This window comes from Lethenteron reissneri, chromosome 45, assembly GCF_015708825.2.
Source record: "Lethenteron reissneri isolate LAM-NWPU_2019-01 chromosome 45, ASM1570882v1, whole genome shotgun sequence".
NCBI lineage: Eukaryota > Metazoa > Chordata > Hyperoartia > Petromyzontiformes > Petromyzontidae > Lethenteron > Lethenteron reissneri.
In genome coordinates this window covers 9,963,658-9,983,979 of record NC_083823.1, presented here as the reverse complement: position 1 = coordinate 9,983,979, position 20,322 = coordinate 9,963,658, and the positions used below count along the sequence as shown (strand labels likewise).

The 20,322-nt window shown below is 48.7% G+C and overlaps 1 protein-coding gene across 1 annotated transcript in view; it reads right to left on the bottom strand.

Annotated features, from left to right (window-relative positions):
- LOC133353877 (SLIT and NTRK-like protein 6) overlaps positions 1 to 20,322 on the bottom strand; it is an 86,068-nt gene that overhangs the window by 55,830 nt on the left and 9,916 nt on the right.

The following is a 20,322-nucleotide window of genomic DNA, read 5'->3' as shown; positions in this document are numbered from 1 at the left end:
CTTACCACTCACATTTACCTACCACTTACCCTCACTCTTCACCTTCACCACTCGACTTCGCGCACCACTCACCTTCACTCACCTTCACTCACCACTTACTCTCACTGCTCGCTCCCACATTTGTATGTATGTATGTTGGACTTCTTTCGCACCGTGCGTAGCCAACCATGCTATTCGGATGTGCGCATTTCACTGGGGTCGCCACCGTTTCCACCAGAGACGAAATCTAGGCAACGTTCTCCCCAGTCGAGTTCAGCGAAGCCATCGATGGCTGGTGCCAGAGAACTCGGTGACAAAGTGACTTGCGGGATTGCCGGCCAAACACTGCAAGCACCAATTCCCGGTACTGTCCCCACGTCGAACCCGGACGAGGGGGAAATCCCTTCTGATCGGCCACCTCGAGCAAGGGGATAGTGGCCTAACAGTCTCGCGATGGCCATGCCATGAAGAACGACGAGGAACCTGGGTTTTTTCGAATCTGGGGGGGGGGGGTCAGCACGTAGTGAGGCTTCGCGCGACCAATATCACTCACAGTGAAGTCTTTGTGTCATCGGGTCAGATCACGCGAGTATAAATGTGTCGTTAACACACCACCACCTGATACAGCCAATTAGTAAGGTTTGTCACGTAAACAAAACGTGCCGATTCGTTACTACTTCACTCTCCAACATACCGGTGTGCTGAAGTTGATCTATTTTACCAGGTAAGGCACACTGAGCTATGAAGCTCTTTTTACAGAAGCGACCTGTCAACAAACTATAGTTCAACGAAGTGGTTTATCACGTGGAAATGTAAAGCAGCCAAATACTCTAAACATGTGACGTTGACTCTAGATGGAGGGAAAAACCGGAAGACTCGAAGACGGGGAGAGAGAGACACGCAAACTCCAAATATACAGCAGGCCTCAGGGTCGGGATCCAATCCCACGACCTCCTGTATACCAGGCGAGGTAGGTAACATCTCCTAGTCACCGTGGCATGTCCGGGTTTTGCTCTATGGTGGAGACGGCAGCAAACCTATCCAGCCATCGAAATCGCCTCTCGCTCCATCACTCACCCCTGTCTGAGATGGTTTCTGTTTGCGTTGAGTGTACACAGTCCGACCGCGCACAGGAGACCAGACTCAATGATGCAGGAACCGACCCGCGTGATGCAGAGCTGCCCGCGTGCGTTGATATTTTGTCACTCGAGCGTCCGTGGGTCAGACATTCAAGAGGTGGCGCTGCCTCTGTTTGTGCTTACTATTTGCGATGACTCGAAGGTCACGGAGGCCCTAGGGAGCGTGCATCGGGCTTTGTGCCTAACGGGTAATTCGGAATATTAATTTAAAAAAGAATGAAAGATAATTTTCCTTCCTTTTAAGCTGAACAGAATAATTCAATATTTGTTGGTCCTGGCTCTGTGTGTGTGTGTGTGCGCGCGCGGGTGAACTGTATGAGGACGATGTGTGTATGCGTCTACTGCTACACGTGTGGCATAATAACGATGTTTGTGGGCGTGCGGTGGTGATGGGCTGCAAACGCGAAGGCGACGGTCGGCTCTCCGCACGAGTGCCACTCATGCATGCGAGCGAGTGCAGGACGTGGCACCGACTACCGACGCTCGAGTATATTCCGTCTGCCCACGTTCCACTGCTATTACTCTGGGGAATTGCATTCTGAGTGCACAAAGCCACTCGAGCCCCACCCAATCTCAATGAGCACCAAATCCAGCCACCCAGCCACGCGCCTGGACAACCAGTCAACCACCCTGCCACCCACGAAGCTATCCACCCAGCCATGCACCCAACCATGCACCCAACCAGCCACCCACCCAGCAAACCACCCATCCAGTCAGTCAGACACCCACCTAGCTACCCACCCAGCCAGCCAGCCACCCAACGACGCACCCAACCTGCCACCCACCCAGCCACTAAGCCACGCACCCAGCCAGCCAACCAGACACCCAGCTATACAGACAGCCACCCACCCATGCACCGAGCCACCCAGTGACCCAAGCACACACGCAGCCAGCCAGCCACGAAGCTAACTAGCTAGCCAATCAGCCACCCTGCCCCCCCAACCACCCGCCCAGCCATGCACCCAGCCACCCAGCCACACACCCAGCCAGCCAGCCAAATACCCAACCAGCCACCCAGCCACCCAGTCAGCCACTTACCTTGCAAGCCATTCACACAGTCACCCTGCCCTGCCAACCACCTACCCACCCAGCCACCCAGCCAGCCATCCAATCACCCATACACCCTGCCCCCCAATCAAATAGCCACCCAGCCAGCCATCCAACCACCCACCCATAACCTAGCCACGCACCCACCCAGCGACTCAGATTTCCACCCAGCCATCCAGCTACTTACCCACCCCAGTGAATATAAATACGCCCCCATCTCTGTAACACATCGATCATTCGCATCATAAAACAATAACTAAGGAGACAATTCGCCTCCTTCTCCACATATCTTGTTTCTCCACGTGGCAATTAATTTGGAAATGTATACATCCCATCAGCCACACCATTCTTCTGGGAGTGCACAATTTCAGCAGCATTAGTTAAAAAAAAACTATAAACTAAACTTTTTATTAAATCAGGTGAGGCCCACTGAGCTGGCCACGAATGATAGTTTAATTAAGTGGCTTATCACGTGGACATTTATAGCAGCCAAACATTGTAGACGTGTAGTGAGTCCAACTGAGCCACAGACGTTATCTTGGGAACAACACTATTTATTACACATTAACACACAACACAACACGATCTACACTCGGGTCTCGAATGCCCATCTCACCACGCTACGGCAGAAATAGACGCGGTTCGCTATCCCGGTCCGGACCACAAATGGGGTCCCGGACCGCGTGGCTAGAGGCTTCATCTCTCCGACGTGGATCTTCGAACGCCAACACTTGAAGAACCCCGAGCTCCTCACGGAGCTCTCATTATATGCCCCTGGGCTGGGGCTGGCTCCTTCTCGAAGGTTCATGAGAGCTCCTTTGGACCACGTGACCACCCCACGACCCCCGTCCACCGGTGGCCCGCCTCCAATATCGTCCGGTCACGTGACAGCAGGTCAACCAGCGTATCATGCCCCAAAGTAACCCTGGCTGGCTGACGCTCCCTCTCGTTCCCTCACCGGGAGCCCCCACCGCACACTGTACGTGGTGCCTCCGCACTCACCCAAGCCCTGCTAGGGCTGGTACTACATCCCATAACCCGGGCTGCCCGTAATGACAACACATTACCGGTCGTGGCTTTGCAAGCCCCGGCACCATAGAGTGACAAGCACAGTCACAGCAGACGTGTGAGATTGATTCTAAATGCGGAGGGAAAAACTGGAGGAACTGGAGAAAAATCCACGTGACCACGGGGAAAATATGCAAACTCCAAATATACAAGAGGCGTCAGAGTCAGAATCCAACCCCACGACCTCCGACATATCAGTTTACATCTTTGCTTCACGGCGCCCCAAACAGGAACTCTGCACCGGTTTTGTCATTCCGTATTCCATTGGCAAAGTCAAAGCTGATTGAACCATTGTTTACAGATGTCTATAGGCAAAGTCCCCTCGTCTGTCTTAGATACGGGTCCTAGTTCAATGCAAACCTCTACAATACATAACACTGAATAATCACTACTTCGGTTACAGACTTTCACAAATCCAACTCGTTATATATCGTTAAATATCATGTCGAAAATGGCAGAGCTCATTTAGCAGTATAGGGGTTGTTGGCGAGCGCCTAACAACAACCGCCATTCGCCACTAAGTGGCGGTGGCATCACCACGACGCTTGTGCCAGGCTATGTGCACCTTGAGGCCACGTGAAGTGTCGAACGTCCGCTGGCAGGAGGTCACGGGGCAGACCCAGATGCCACAGGTCGACTGACTGAGACGACTAGCTGATACACCACCTGTGCCCCCTACTGTACCAACTGATCCATTCACTCGTACACACGCATGCACAGAGACAAGTGCTGTTAGCGAGCACCTGTGAAGTTCAGCACGGCACACGAGGGGGTGGGTGGCCGGCACCATGCGCGGCCACCTTTGTCTCCCCAGTGCTGATTTTACACACCATACCAGGTACTGTATTTACTTAAGGCTGAGTAAACCTAGGGCAGACCCAGGACCAATTGAAGTATCCGCCACTGTTATTAGTCATGAGCGGTAATCAGACTCGAGATGCTGGGTTCGTAGCACAGCGCACTCTCCGCTGCGCCACAGCTCCCCACTGCACTCACACACACTACTTAATATGGGCAATTCCCCGACAATATAATTACAGCGTTGGACAGCATGGACAATAATCACAGAATTTATATCGTGGGCATCACCGAGTACTGTTGTACTCTATAAGTGTCCATGCACAGCAATTTGGAGCAACACAGAGGGAGAGAAAGAAAGGCGATTTCACCAGCCCACTCCTAACTATACTATTTATTATTTGATCAGGTAAAGCCCATTATGCTATGTAGCTCTTTTTCAGAAGCGACCTGGCCACAAATTATAGCTCAACGAAGTGACTTATCTCGTGGAAATTGATAGCAGCCAAATACTCTAAGCACAAGTGTCTAAATGTGGAGGGAAAAACCTGAGGACGCAGAGAAAAATCCACGCCACCACGATGATAAAAACACGCAAACTCCAAATACAACAGGCGTCAGGTCGGGATCGAACTCGAGACCTCCTGCATACCAGGCGAGGGAGTTAACAGCTCACCACCTCGGCTCCCCCTCTGTAGGCCCCAATCTATAGAATATCCAATGTTGCCATCATCATCATCATCGTCATCATCCTCATCTTCATCGTCAATCCACTGCTGGATTGAGACCTCCCTAATTTGTCCTAGCCACCTGCACACATCCTCCAGGGAATGTTTTCCACCAATTGGCTGCCACTTCATCATAAGTGTTGAACCATTGTCAATCCATCTCTTCTAGCCATGACGTGACCTGTCAAATACCACTCTCATTCACAGTTTTAATGATGTTAACCTGCATACGCTCTGCGTTCATATTCGGGTCTCTCAATGTCATGACTATCCCGCGTCTCTCCATGCTTCTCTGTGCATTTCAAATTTCATCGTCAGTGTCCAGGTTTCCCATTCTGTGAGTCGCAGTGGGCACGACGATTTGAAACGGCATAGAAACTCGTTTGGCAGTTGCATACAAAACACACAAAATGACTAAAAAACTCAACACACTTATCAAATAACTCCCAGTGGCCACACAATTGCTGGACGACTGCCTCGCAGAGAATGTCCCAGTGGATTCTACTTATACTTTTCGACAGTTAAAACCGGAAAACGAAGCTTTTCCAGATTGCAGAAAAGAACTATGCTGATATTCAACACCGGTCTTGCAGGACAGATTCCATGAACCCAGTGTATTCCTCAAAGTTACGTGTATCCTCTATCATCTACCTTCCCGGTTTTGACGTTTCAGAATTACATGTATTGTGTTGAACTTTATCACAGTACGCGGCACAGTTCTGATACTATACCTAGCGCTGACTGGGGAAAATATGCGGGTTTGGTCGACAGTGGGAAAGGTGGCAACTTTACCAATCACTCACCTGTTCACTCACCCACACACTCACCTACTCATCAATTCACTCATCCATTACCAAAGTCACTCAGCAACTCACTCAGTTTCTCACTCACCCACCTACCCACCAACTCACCCACTAAATCATTCACTAATTTATTTGGCAAATTAATTAGTAACCAGAAAATGTGTGGGAACTACAGAGGAATAGCATTGATGAGTCACGCCATGAAACTCTGGGAAAGTATCATAGAAAGGAGACGGATGAAGCCGGTGGATATTGGCGAGAGTCAGTTTGGATTCAGACAGGAACGGTCAACAATGGATGCAAACTTTGCAAAGAGTAGTGATGAAGAAGTTTAGAGAGAAGGAACGGGACCTGCATGTGGTGTTTATTGATCTAGAGAAAGCGTACGAAAGGGTGCCTAAATAGCCCATCTGGTGGTGTATGAGAAGAAGAGGTATTCCTGAGGTATATGTCTGGCTTATCCAGGATATGTATGAAGGAGGGATATGCATGTGGGGAGCAGCTGTGGAGTGTCGGAGAGCTTTCAAGCCAAAGCGGGAGTGAAGCAAGGCTCCACCCTGAGCCCCTTCCTGTTCATCCTGGTGCTGGACACATTTACAAGAGATATTCAGCACAATGTCGTCTGCTGTTTGCAGACGACATTGTGCTATGTGGTGTTAGCAGAGGGGTAGTTAAAGATAATTTAAAGATCTGGGTGCAAAAGATTGAACGGAATGGGTTAAGGATCAGTCGGACAAAGACTGAGTATATGGTGGCACATTTCAGTAGAAATAATGCAGAAGGAGGATTACAAATTGGAAGTGACCAGTTTATGAAGACGAACGAGTTTAAGTACCTGGATGCAACGAGGTGTGCTGATGGATCACTAGAAGGAGAGATGAGAACAAGAACAAGGGCTGGATGGTTAAAATGGCGAGAGATGACTGGTGTGGTGTGCGATAAGAGGGTCCCAGTTTGGTTGAAGGGAAAAGTGTACAAGACAGTGGTGAGGCCAGTGCTGTTGTATGGGGCTGGGTGCTGGGTCACAACAAAAGAGGGAGGAACAAGCTATGTCAGTCACAGAGATGAGGTTGTGGGGTTTAACAAGGAAGGACAGAGTGAGAAATGAAGAAGTGAGAGGAAGACGCAAGATGGTAGAAATCACATAGAAGATGACAGAGAAAAGTCTGGTGTGGTTCGGTCATGTGAAGTGATAACAGGAAAATTATGTGGGTCAGAAGGTGCAAGTGATGCAAGTGGAAGGAAAGAGATCACGAGGAAGGCAGAAGAAGAGGTGGGGCGATGTGGTGTGATCGGACATGGTGACCCGAGGAGCAGGAAGAGAGATGGTAGCGTGGAAGTTGGCAAGGATAGCGGACCCCACATGTGGGGAAAATGGGTGGAAGAAGACTCAGTAACGTATACGTATTTAAGGACAGTACAGGGCCTAGTGGCCATAAATAATAATTGAAGTGACAGGGACAGGCAGGGTCATGTAAGGACAGTACGGGGTCTAGTGGTCGTAAATAATAATTTAAGGACAGGGACGGGTAGGGTCAAATGAGGAGAGAGAGAGAGTTCGGGAAAAGAGGCGTGGCTGAGTTGAGGGGTGTGGCTAAGCCGGAGGGGGAGATAAAAGGCAGCGGAGCGGGGCTCAGGGTTGCTGTGGGGATTCGAAGTTGAACCTTCGTCCCTGTCATCATCTTGGAGTGGATCGTCCTCACCATCTGGGAGCGGGTCGCCTTATCGTCCATCGGCTCCTATATAGTCAGCCAGCTATATAGGTGAAAGTCGTGTAGCAGTTACATGAAGTTACCCACTGTACACAGTCAACTCGCATCTACCTGTTAACATGCCATCCAGTCGGGCAGAATGTAATAGACAATAAATATATATACATACTTGAACAAGAAAGTGTATCTGAGTGCTACTTTACACATACATACACTCACTCATTGATCCACTTACTCGGATTTCCACATATACAGGAATTTGCATCTCTGTACACATCTTGGTGTTTGTGATACGGTCATTGTCAACCCACTGAGCCACTTTTCCACTTCCATTTCATATCCTGCTCAATGTTGCTGATCAATGGTTACGACCTGTCCAGGTTTGACCTCGATAGTCTGGGGTAAATGGCATTTTCTGTATTTGGGTGGCAACAAAAATTGATTTTTGCCGAGGTCTGTTATCGGTGTTGCTGTGTTGAACTCTATTTCAGGATACTGTATGTATGTATGTCGAACTACTTTCGTACCACACGTAGAAAACCGTGCTATTCGGAGGTGCGGGAGAAGGGCAACAAACTAAACACAAAAATCAGTTCTAAGGAAACTAGTTGTCAATGAGGATTTAAAAGTGCATATATCCAGTGGCATCCTAATATCGGAAGGAAGAGCATTCCAGACGGCCGCAAAAGCGCATCTGAAAGTGCATGATGCAGTGACAGCCCGTAATCGATGACTAACCAAAAGGCACTCTTGTTTTAACAGTATAGTTTTAATAAACCTAGCGCTTTCTAACATGTCCAGGTTTGTCTGCTGTGGAGGTGGCGACACTACGAGACAATTGTCCAGCAGTGAATTAATGGTGAGCTAGATATAACTATGTTGTTGTGATACGATTAGAGTCATGGGTGTAGTGCAAGGGTCGACCCCACCTTTCCCCGTGATGTTGTTAGAGCTGAGGGGTTTCTCCTCATCGAAGACCTCACAGAAACGCTCAGGAACCCTGCGAACCTGTTCTTGTGAGTCAGAGATCAAATAATAGTTATTTCCTTCAGGATACTGATATATCCTTGGAGTGCCGCACAGCTTTTCGAACCTCCGAGCAAAGGCTGGAATATGCCTCCTGATTTTCAGACAGAACACCTCCTTCGTTAGCCAGGGGTCTCTGGGGAAGTCTGGACCACGTACCCAATGCAGCCATGGCAGCTGCAAGAGTCGCAGTCCCATTACCCCTCAGCATCAGATGGAGGGGGGGGAGAGTGGTTGGGGAGGATGCCAACTCCAGCTGCAAGCCGTGATGACGTTCTCGCTTCCAACCTTCCTCGGCGAGCCACTGGGGGTTGAGTGGGGTCCAGCATGGGCTCTTGCCACCACAGTGAAGTATGGCAGGCGCATCTTACAGGTGACAGGTCAGATCCACGGCAGGTCCTGGCGCAAGGGCATAGGCCCGCATTCCCTGCTCCATCACAATATTCTTGCTTGGATCCGGCGTGCATCTGTGATGTGTCAATAGCGGAAAAGTGTGTTGATAATTACCAGTCCATGGGCTGCAAAGAAGTCTGACAGCCTCTTACTCTCATTGAGCTGATCTGGCCCGATACCTTCCAATCATTCTGGCCTCAGTGCCTGTGTCATGACCCACTCAGGCATTAACGTCACCTCACAATATAACTCCATCCTGAGGGGGTCACTTTAGCCAGAATGTGGGACAGGAGGTCATATAAGGCATCTGATTCATCAGCCTTGTCTGCATCTCTCCACTGATATTCACATTCTTTACTCACACCTTCCCATACCTCGCTTCCACACCCCGTTCACTATTTTATTCAGAAGAAGAGCTTTCTTCATTGTTTGGCAATTTCCTGCCCCAAGTAAATAACTGTCCACCCCTCATGGTGACTGGAGCCAGGACCAGTCCATTGGACTTCCTGTATGCCACAGAGGTCCAAGCGGTACCGATCCAACTCCCGACAAAGAAATGGAAGCCTCTCTTCTGCAGTGAGCTTTCAGATATCCCACGTGGTTAGCCTCAGGTTTTTCCTATTTATGGAAGAATCCCCCGAATGGGGGTTCGGCCAGAGGCGTCATTGACGAATGTGTCCAGCACAAGCCGAGTTTGGTGTTCCCGTTGTGTTTATTGGTAAACAAAAAAAACTATGTAAAGATGGAGGGGTTACCAGCCCATTGCACACACTAATATTGTTACATACCAATACCCACCGTTTGCCACTAAGTGAAGGTGACGTGACCACGGCGCATGTGCCAGGCCAGGTACACCTTGAGGCCACGTGAAGTGTTGAAGGCTCATACCCACATACCCAGGTGCCATGGGTTGGCTGAGATGACTGGCAGATGCACCAGCTGTGCCTCCTACTGTGCCAACTTGCTGCATTTGATCTGCCCAGTGCTTCGCTCGTTGTTGTGAGCGTCATTCATATGCACTCCGTTGTTGTTAGAGGGTGACTGCCTCAAACTGTGATAATAGGTTTTTCCCCCTTTTTCTGGCAACAAAACTGGTATTAAAATGTTAAAACAGCAAACTGAAACCTTTTACAAGGAATCATGTCAGCATTCACCACGATGCTTTTGGTCAGAATTCAAACAAAAAACATACTCTGATAATATATGCATTGTTTTTTAAACTGATTGGTCCACACCAGAGACAGCTTTCTTTTGAGCCTCGTCTCAAACGATGTTAGACCAAAGGACGCCAAAAGGCCTAAAACTGACCAATAGCGTCCTTCACTTGCCTCCTCTACTGTAGCTGATCTTGACACTGCTGGTACCAGTCATTGTAAAGTTCACTCAGCTCCACAACCTCCCGTACCACATCAATACCTCTGTTCTCCAGTCCGTGTCGTGCCCGTCTAGCCCCCTTTATCTGGCCAAACAGAAGCTGCTTGCGCATGCGGTGACCGGGCATGCCGGCTACATGACCCATACAAACACACAGACATGCACACCCCTTACTCACTTCCTCCTCATCTTTGACGCAACACACTCACCCCTATTCACAGTCACTAAAGCCTCACCACACACACCCCCTAATCACCTCTACTCACTCAGGTCAACCTCACCACGCTCATATTCACACTACACTATGCCTTACGCTCGTATATTATGCGAAATACTACACTATATACTACACTTTACACGATGAATTACACCAGACTAGAATATTAATCATACAGTACTGTACACTAAACAGTAATGTATAGTACTCCACATTATATAACACTCACATACACAAATATGCACACAAACACACACATATAAGCGCACAAAATACGATTAAACAAACACATTTTGATATTCTTGGGTCTTTCGGTAAAGTCACGTAGATAGTTTCAAAGAAAATAACAAAAAATAACACATTGCGATAGAAAAAATGCAGGTTAATACGAGCTCATAAAGCACACGCAAGCAACCCCATTAAAACTAAACAAACGCTTAAAAATAGACTCTGATAATAAAATTGTTAAGTGCACATTAAGGCTGTCGGTCACATAAAACAAAAGACTAACCAATACCCATACTCGCCATTCGCCACGAAGTGGTGGTGACGTCACCACGGTGCCGTGCCAGGCCAGGTGCACTTTGAGGCCAAGTGAAGTGTCGAAGACTCGCTGACAGGAGGTCAATAATAATAATAATAGTACAATTTGTAACGCGCGCAAATTTGCAGACGTAGTGGCCGCAACTCAGAGGCACGGAGCCAAGCTCAGAGTCGCTCAAAAGCATGATTGTAGAGGTGAGTTTTTAAGTGTCTCTTGAAGCAGGCGATTGAGGTGATGCTGCGAATGTGCAGAGGGATATCGTTCCAGACTGTTGGGGCTGCCACCGAGAAGCGGCGCGTAGACATGACCATCCTGGATCTTGGTATTGAGAGGAGGTCGTGAGTCGCGCTGCGCAGGCATCTGCCGTGTGCTGAGCTGCAAGTTGTCAATAATGAAGAAAGATACGGCGGGCAGGCGGATATGAAGGCATTGTGGCAGAGGCAGGCGGTCTTGTATGTGACCCTACTGGCAATGGGGAGCCAGTTGAGAGCGCGGAGACGAGCTAGTGAGTCGAGGCGGGGATGAGTGTGGGCAATGACGACGCGTGCTAGGTTATTTTGTAGTCTTTGAAGCTTCTTGAGGTTGCCAGCGGAGGTCCGGACAAGGACGGAGTTACAATAGTCAAGGCGAGACCCAACTATGCAACATGCCAAAGTGTTGGCAATTTCAGTAGAGATGAGAGGACGTATGTGTCTAAGAGCCTTCAGGTGAAAGTTACATGAGCTGATGATATTGTTGGTTTGACGGTCGAAGGATAAAGTTGAATCTAGGATGACACCTAGGTAGCTGAAGTGGTTGGTGAACTTGATGCTATGACCGAAGATGTGTATGTGTGTGGGGAGTGCTGCTGAATTGAGACGTTGCTTGGTACCTAACATGATGGCCACTGACTTTTTCGGATTAAGGGCTAGGTTGTGTGCAGTGAACCATTGTTGCACGGCGGTGGTACATTCCGAGAGCCTCTCGAATCCAGATGCATTGCTAGAATCGATGGCGGTGAATAGAATCGAGTCATCCGCGTATGAGTGATGCTTAACACCGAAGCTTGCAATGAGTCGGCCGATCGGGGAAGTGTAGGCTGTGAAGAGCAGGGGACCTAGAACAGAGCCCTGGGGAACCCCGCATAATGCTCTTGTTTCAGGCGATGTGGACATGCCCACCCTGACTGAGGATTGCCGGTCAGAAAGGTACGAAGCTATCCACTTGAGTGCTGAGCCGCATATACCGAAGTCGGATTTCAGGAGGGAGGTAAGGAGCGAATGGTTGATGGTGTCGAAGGCTGACGAAATGTCCAGGTCATAGAACACACTCAGGTACCATGGATTTACTAACTCTGAGATGACCCCCCGACTGTGCCAACTTGCTGTGTTTTTAGACGCCCGGCGCACCACTCGTTGTTGTGAGCGTCACTCCTCTGTCCCGTTGTTAAGGATTTGTGAGCTCCTCACACAATCCAGCCTGGTTAAATCCACGATGGATTGTAGGCATGCCAACCTTAAAATTTCTAACTGGCGCAGACGTTCCATTAGAGCTGTCCTCTTTTCATGAGCATAGAGAAGGGAGGGCATGACTGTGGCCGAGAAGACCCGACGCTTCATGCGGAGCGACTGACCAGGTAGCTTCTACACAAAATTGTACAGCTGATGAAAATATAATGCCGCTCGACTGATTCGGAGTGAGACCTCTACTGTCAAACCGGAGTTGGTGGTCAAAAGCACACTGCCTAGGTATGGGAAACTCTCCAATCTCTCTACAACTGCTCCATCACCAATGGAAACCTGAGGGGAGGAGCGTTTGGTGGCACAAAATACCCAGACAGGTGCTTAGTTTTGGTGAGACTCCAGGTGCAGCAGCAGCGCCTCCAACTCCTCCTTTGAGTGAGCAGCAATCACCAGATCATCGGCATACATAACATGGTTGAACGCCCGCTGGCAGGAGGTCACGGGGCAGACCCAGGTGCCACGGGTCAACTGACCGAGATGACCGAGATGACTGGCTGATGCACCACCTGTGCCCCCTACTGTGCCAACTTGCTGTGCTTTAGCCACCCGGCGCTCCGCTCGTTGTTGTGAGCGTCGCTCCTCCGCCCTCCGTTGTTGTTGGAGGGCGACTGCCTCCAACTGCCCAGTAGCGTCCTTCACGAGCCTCCTCCACAGAGGCCGATCTTGACACCACTGGTACCAGTCATCGGCAAGTCCACTCAGCTCCACATCCTCCTGTACCACATCACTCCATCTCTTCTCTAGCCCGTGCCGGGCCCGTTTAGCCCCCTCGATCCGGCCGAACAAAAGCTGTTTAAGCATGCGGTGGCTGGGCATGCGGGCTACATGACCCAGCCAACGCAGCCTTGCCTGCCGGAGGAGCTCACCGATAGGACTTTGCCCAGATCTTTCAAGGATTTGTGAGCTCCTCACACAATCCAGCCTGGTTAAACCCAGGAAGGATCGTAGGCAGGCCAGCCTAAATGTTTCCAGACACATACACAAACACCTATCAGACTTTCCCTAAAGGCAGTAGTCGGTCTGGTTTTGGGTTCAGCTGTTGCGCAATCAATGGCTGTTGTAGCCCGGTTGGAGTGTCGGTCTTAGACCAATTAATGAAGTAGTGTCCAACTCGAAGTAAATCCCAGATGGGCTGAACATATTTAAGAAATACATAACATAACAATCTTTCAAAGTAATAATAAGAATACAATTAGGAATAATCATGTTAATAAATACCACGATTTTAAACGTAACTTTCAACTCTAACTTACATAACTAAATCTATATATTCTTAGCTTTACTTACAGAGCTACTTGATATAGGATGTCGGCTCTCAGATGTCACTCCCGTAACCACACAAAAACACGAAGGCTCGCTGACAGGTCACGGGACAGACCCAGGTGCCATGGGTTTGCTGAGTGAGATGACTGGTAGATGCACCAGTTGTACCCCATACTGTGTCAACTGACTGTGTTTTAATCCACCAGGCGCTCCGCTCTGCTGAGAGCGTCGCTCCTCCACACACACTGTGACACACACTGACACACAGTGGGACGTATTGGCACACATTGATATACATAACCTCCCTCCGACACTCACAAAGACAAAGACCCCCGTATAGCCTCAGACTGTTGAGGCAAGTGCTGATAGCGAGCACCTATGCAGAACGGCACGGCACACAAAGGTAGCCACGCCAGGCTGCCTTCGTCTCCCTAGTGGCGATGTTTACGCACCACACCATGTCCTCGTTTGAAGCTGAGTCGGCTGATGGGATGGCCCAGGACTGGCTCAGATGTTGGGGAACCCCAGGACCGATTCAACAGGAATCGAACTCGCTCGGTTCTTAGCACTGAGTGCTAAAAACTACACTTCCACTCCCGAACCACAAAAGACAAAGATCCCCTTATAGGCTTAAGAGACTGTTGGGGCAAGTGCTGTTAGCGAGCACATATGAAGGCCGGCACGGCACACCAGTGGCGATGGTTATGCACCGCTGAGTCGACCAAGGGGAGGGCCCAGGACCTGTTCAGATGATCGCCACCGGTGTTGGCCATGAGCGTGAATCGAGCTCAGCTCGCCGGGTTTGCAGCGTCGTGCGCGAGTCGCTGCACTCCCTAACCACACACTCGCACGCGCGCGAACGTGGCTCGTTACCACCACACGCGGCTAGGATTAAAACATGACAGCCGAGTTATTGTAGCTGAAGATCAGAGCGCCCACGCAGAGCCGCGTACCTCGCGAATACTCACGTCTCACAGGGTGACGTGGGTTTAGGGGGGGTTGGTTGGCGAAGGGGTTAGCACTCTCCGCGCACCTGTGTTCGATTCCCCGGCTACAGCTAACATCGGTGGCGAGTGATCTAAGTGTCCGCAACTGGTCTTTGGATAAGATCGCCGGCCGTGTAATATGTTGTGTCGCCGGCGCCCCAACTCAATCAACACAGCAAAGAAACAAAAGACTGACAACTTGTTATAGTGATGCCCCGCTTTACGTCGAGGCCGCGTTCCTGAAAAGTGCGACGACGAATATCGGAATGACGCCAACACAAGCACTTTACAGGGTAGGTGGTGGAGGCGAAGGCTGAGAAGAACGGACGATGCTGTCAGCGACGTAAGTGTGGGGTTGAGGCGATGCAAATCACGTCGTGGTAATAATAATTAAGTGACGACATATTTGCGAAACGACGTAAAAGGGGAAAGACGTATATCGGGGCATTACTGTACTGCTTCAACGCCACCACCAGGTAATGCTGCAGAGCGATGTAAACGACATTGAGCAGCTGACTAGTGCGACGTTTCGCTGGTCGTCACAAACCAGCAACATCAGGCAGTTGGCTCGCTCTCCAGCGCCCTCGTGGTGATGCTGCTGAAGCAGTAATCAGAGGTGTGGACTCGAGTCATGTGACTTGGACTCGAGTCAGACTCGAGTCATGAATTTGATGACTTCAGACTCGACTTGGACTTGCATAACAATGACTTTGTCCCACCTCTGCCAGTAATACATTGACGCATGCGTCGATCACCTGACAGCTTTATGAATTGGCTGCTTTGTCAGGAGAAAGTGAGTTCTTGACGGATATTTTGCTTTCGCCGTCTGACTGAAGAGATAATTATGAACCGATGTGAATTTCTGATTAATCTCAAACCTCCGTTTCTCAAAATGCTCATCGTTACCGACATCTCTTCGGGTCACCTCTTCCCCTCCTCGTAGGACGAGAACCACCTCGTCTCGGCCACCGGAGCCGTGACGCCTCTCCCAGGAGACGGCTCTCCCAAGCTGGTTGGCATGACGCTCTCTCTCCCGTCCCCCCCCCCCCCGTCTCTACGGGCCGTGCATCCCTCTTGCTCCGAGTCCACTCATAACTTGTCTTGGCCTTCTCTGAGTTCAGGTAGAGTCTCGATTATCCGCGCTCATGACGGGGAGGACGGCCGCGGATGATTCAAAATCGCGGATAATCCAAAAATATACAAATTTCCCCGGATCTCTATGCCAAGCGCTAACGTTCGATCGATCAATGCACATGCTCAGTGATGACACTTCCCTGCTCCCATGCAGAAGACTCGGCCCACTAAGCGGATTATAGCAGAGCCACGCCAATCAACATCAATCAAACTCTGCCCACTGTTGTAAAGATATGCAACTACTGTAGTTTAGAGGGCAATCACGTGGATTTCGGATTAACCGGAGCACATACTTATTCGTTTTAAGCCCGTAACTTTGCGATACAAATTTACAATAATTACGATGTATAACTGTTTTTAGATCATTATTAATTTGGGCTTAAGGGAAAATTCATGAGTTATTAATTGATGTCAAATTCTCATGTGCCCACTTAATCCACAAATCGGATAAATCGAAAGCAGATAATCGAGATTATACTTTACCAGTGTAGTGACTTATTACGTCACTACTGTGTGAACCTTTACACACATGACATCACTACGTCGGGTATATTGGAATGACGTCATGGCCGGGTCGGAGAGTCGGGAGGATGTCGTCAGCGCCACGAGGATGGTGTCAGGCCGTGGCACTCTGTATGAACCCGGCTGGACACGTGACCGGATTAAGGTGGGGGCCGGGGACCCCAGGGGGACCTTGGGGGTCGTGTGACCAGGAGCTGAGCCTTCTCGAGGGTTCAAGAAGATGGGTGTGGCCTGGGCGTTAGTTTCAATGTAGTATCTTTGTTTATCACAGTTCCTGTGCCTGACACCATTGCAATCATTGAAGACCTGGTCCAACAAGGACTGAATGTTGATGTACCGGCCCTGGTGAGACACTGCCTCACCAACACTTACTTCACCTGGAATGGAACTTTCTACAAACAAGTTGAAGGTACCCCAATGGGTTCTCCCTTATCTCCAGTTTTATCCAATGTTTTCATGGAAACATTTGAGACAGATGCCATCAAGGCATCCACTCTATTTCTGTCCTTGTGGAAGAGGTACGTAGATGACACGTTCGTCATCTGGCCACATGGCCGACCAGCTCTGAACCAATTACTAAACCACATCAATTCCATACACCCAGCCTTCAAATTTACCATGGAGGTGGAAAAAGATGGCAAGCTACCATTATTGGGTGATTTAATCGAAAGGAGACCAGATGGCTCAATGGGACACTGTCTACAGGAAAGCCACCCAAACGGATGCATATCTAAAACCTGCCTCCCACCACCATCCTTCCCAGAAGAATTCCCTCATCAAAACTCTACACCATAGAACTCGATGTATTTCGACCATCATCACCTAGCCAGTGAACTGAAACACGTACACCAAGCTCTCAAGACGAATGGATATTCAGACTACACAATCCGTAAAGCTATCACCCCAACCGTTGGGAAAGAACCATCTGAGGACTCAATCAAAACCATCACCTTGCCATACATAGCAGGGGTCACCAAAAATATCTCCAAAATCATGAGCAAACACAAGATCCAGGTTCGATTTAGCACAGTACATGAAATTCGTAATCTGATCCTATCTGTGAAGGATGTGATCCCTGACATGCAATACCCCGGCATCTACAAACTAAGCTATGTCTGCGGCAGTAGTTACATTGGCGAAACTAAGCGACATTTCTCGGACCGTGTTCGTGAACATAAGGCAGATCTGAAACACGGCAGGACCAATACCTCAGCCGTGGCTGATCATTGTTTTAATGCGATGGGCTCACACAAAATGTATTTCTCTAAGACAAAGGTAATTTGGAAACCCACTGGCTATCAACAAAGATTTGTTCATGAAGCCATCCACATATACAGACAGATAATTATCATTGGAAGGACGTTATCAACCAGTTTTAGTCATAACTGGCTGTAATGTTCCCATCCTACCACTCTCCAATGTTAGTTGTTATTTTCGGCTCTCTGATTTTACATTAACAGGTTAAATTTCCCACACTAAAACAGCCACCTCACTCGCCGAGCTCGACATTGCTGCTCTGCGATCTTCCATTAACATGCTAAATTCTCGCAGTAACATAGCCACCTCCAAACCCTTATGGAGGCCGCTCTCCGATCTTACATTAACATGCTAATCTCTCATATTAACATCACTAACCCCGCCCACTTCGTTTACGACCATTGGGCTACACCCATGTAAAACCTTTAAAACAGTCTGCCTCAGCAGCTTTCCCCCTCCTTTTTCCTCCTGATGACGAACGCTTGTGTTGACGTCGACACGTTGTAGTTTTTTGTTATTTTTGTTATTTTATTTGAACCTATCTACGTGACTTTACGGAAAGACCCAAAGAATAATATAGTTGGTATTAGATTTACATATCGCAACTGCATCTTACAATCACTGAAAAACCACAGATGAGTGTGAAGGAAACAGTCTTCCCACATGGGTTTCCATGAGTTTGTATTTGGGTCTCTGTTATGATGTTTTAGTTTTCCATAGAGAATCATCATCGTTCTTGCAAATTAAAACTCTCACAGTCGCTGAGCAACCACAGACATAAGTAGGAAGGCAGCAGCAGCAGTCAGGCGTTTAGCCATATCCACCAGAATTTTCTGAAGCTCTGTAGTCCTATATAAATATTAATATTACATCAGCCAATCAATTTGTGTTTCTACATGTGTTTATTTTGGTCTCTATGTGTCTCTCTTGGTTGGTATGAGTATCTGGGGCTCTATAAATCTTTGGGAGTCTCTGGATCTTTACGGGTGTCTATGGGTCTCTATAATAATGTTCCGTTTTTACAAAGAGCATCATTGTCGTTCATGTAAATTGCATCTCTCACGGTCGCCGAGGAACCACAACAACGGGAAGGCAGCAGCAGCAGCCGGGCGGTGAGCCAGCGCAGCCAACAATGGCGCATGCTCTGCGGTCCCCTATGTACGAGGAGAGGTCTTCAGCCACTTGCCAAATGTGTTTATACGTGTGGGAAGGAACCCAGAGAAAAACCCAACGTGTGTGAGAGGGGCAACACAGATGGAGCAGATGGAGCAGATGGAAATTGGTCCGCACTTTTCAGCACCGCTGTCTGCTGGCGAGCCAGGATATGGCTCCTGCTTGACTCACACGGCCTGGGGCTCCACTGCTGCCTCCAAAGTGCTGACTGCTATGCACGTACAGGGCACGTGCATAGCAGCATCCACCGACACCGCACGGCAAGGTGCAGGGTAGAGGCTGGTTATTGCAGGTATCTAACTCGGGAATCTAAGCAAAATGTTTATTCATAGAGCGCCTTCACTAAAGGCTATTTGGAATGCTGTAGTTGACATGTGCGTACTGCAAGGGTTTATTAATGAGTGACAACGAAAGAAGGTTCCTTAGAGATCACGAAAGGACTGTAGAGGAGGGACGAGAAGGAGTGGAGGGGCAAGGGGAGGAAAAAGGAAGGGAATGGACGATGGAGAAGAGGTGAGGCTTTAAGAGAGGAACAGAAGGAGGTGAAGGAGGAGGGCTGCCTTAAAATCCAGGGGGAGTTTATTCCAGTGGATGAGTTATAGGCTTGGGCTGAGAGGTGGCGAGGAGATGTCAATGCAGTGGTTAATTCTTGAATCTATCTGTGAGGAATTGTGTGTGTACTGGGTCTTCGCGGGGTTCTCTGATTTCCTAACTGCACGAAGCCAAACTCTAAGTACTTGTAGTAGGACCCTCCCGATTAATTATTGAAACTCGGCGAGGTTTAACCAAGAGTCCCAGGGACTCACAGAGATATATAAACCCACATTGAGATCCATAACCTCACAAAGAACTCATGGACTCGAATAGAGATCCACATACTCACATATAAATAAATAGACTCAAATAGAGGCCCATAGCTGTAAATAGAACCACAGCCTCGCATATACATCTACAAACGCACAAAGATACCCATTAGACTCACACATAGACCGATAGATTCCCATAGATGTCCATAGCCTCACAGAGACCCATAGCTTCACACACAGACCCATAAACTGACATAGAGACCCCTAGGCTAACATAGAAACACGTTGACGTACATAGGTAGCTGATAAACTCACATAGAGACCTACATCCTAATATAGAGACCCATAGCTTCACGTAAAGAACCATACATTCAAACGAAGACCCATATACACAAATGTAGATCCATAGATTCACAAAAAAACTCATATAGAGAATCATAGCCTCATGCAGATAACCAAAAACTCACACAGACTCATAGACTTACATAGAGACCCACAAATTGTGACGACCACAGCCTGACATAGAGATCTATTCACTCACACAAAGACCCATTGCATCGCATAAAGACTCAGACTTCCATAGATATCCGTAGACTCACATAGCGAAACTATAGACACACAGAGAGCACCATAGATGGACACAGAGATGCATAGAAGCACAACGTCACCTATATATTTACAGAGACCCATAGACTTCCACATGGACCGATAGTTTCACATAAAGACCAAAGAACTCACATTGACTCGAACAGAGACATAGAGACTCAGATAGAGATCCATACACTTCCATAGAGACCCATCGTGTCACATGGAGATATATACACACAGAGAGATTCATATAATCACATTAA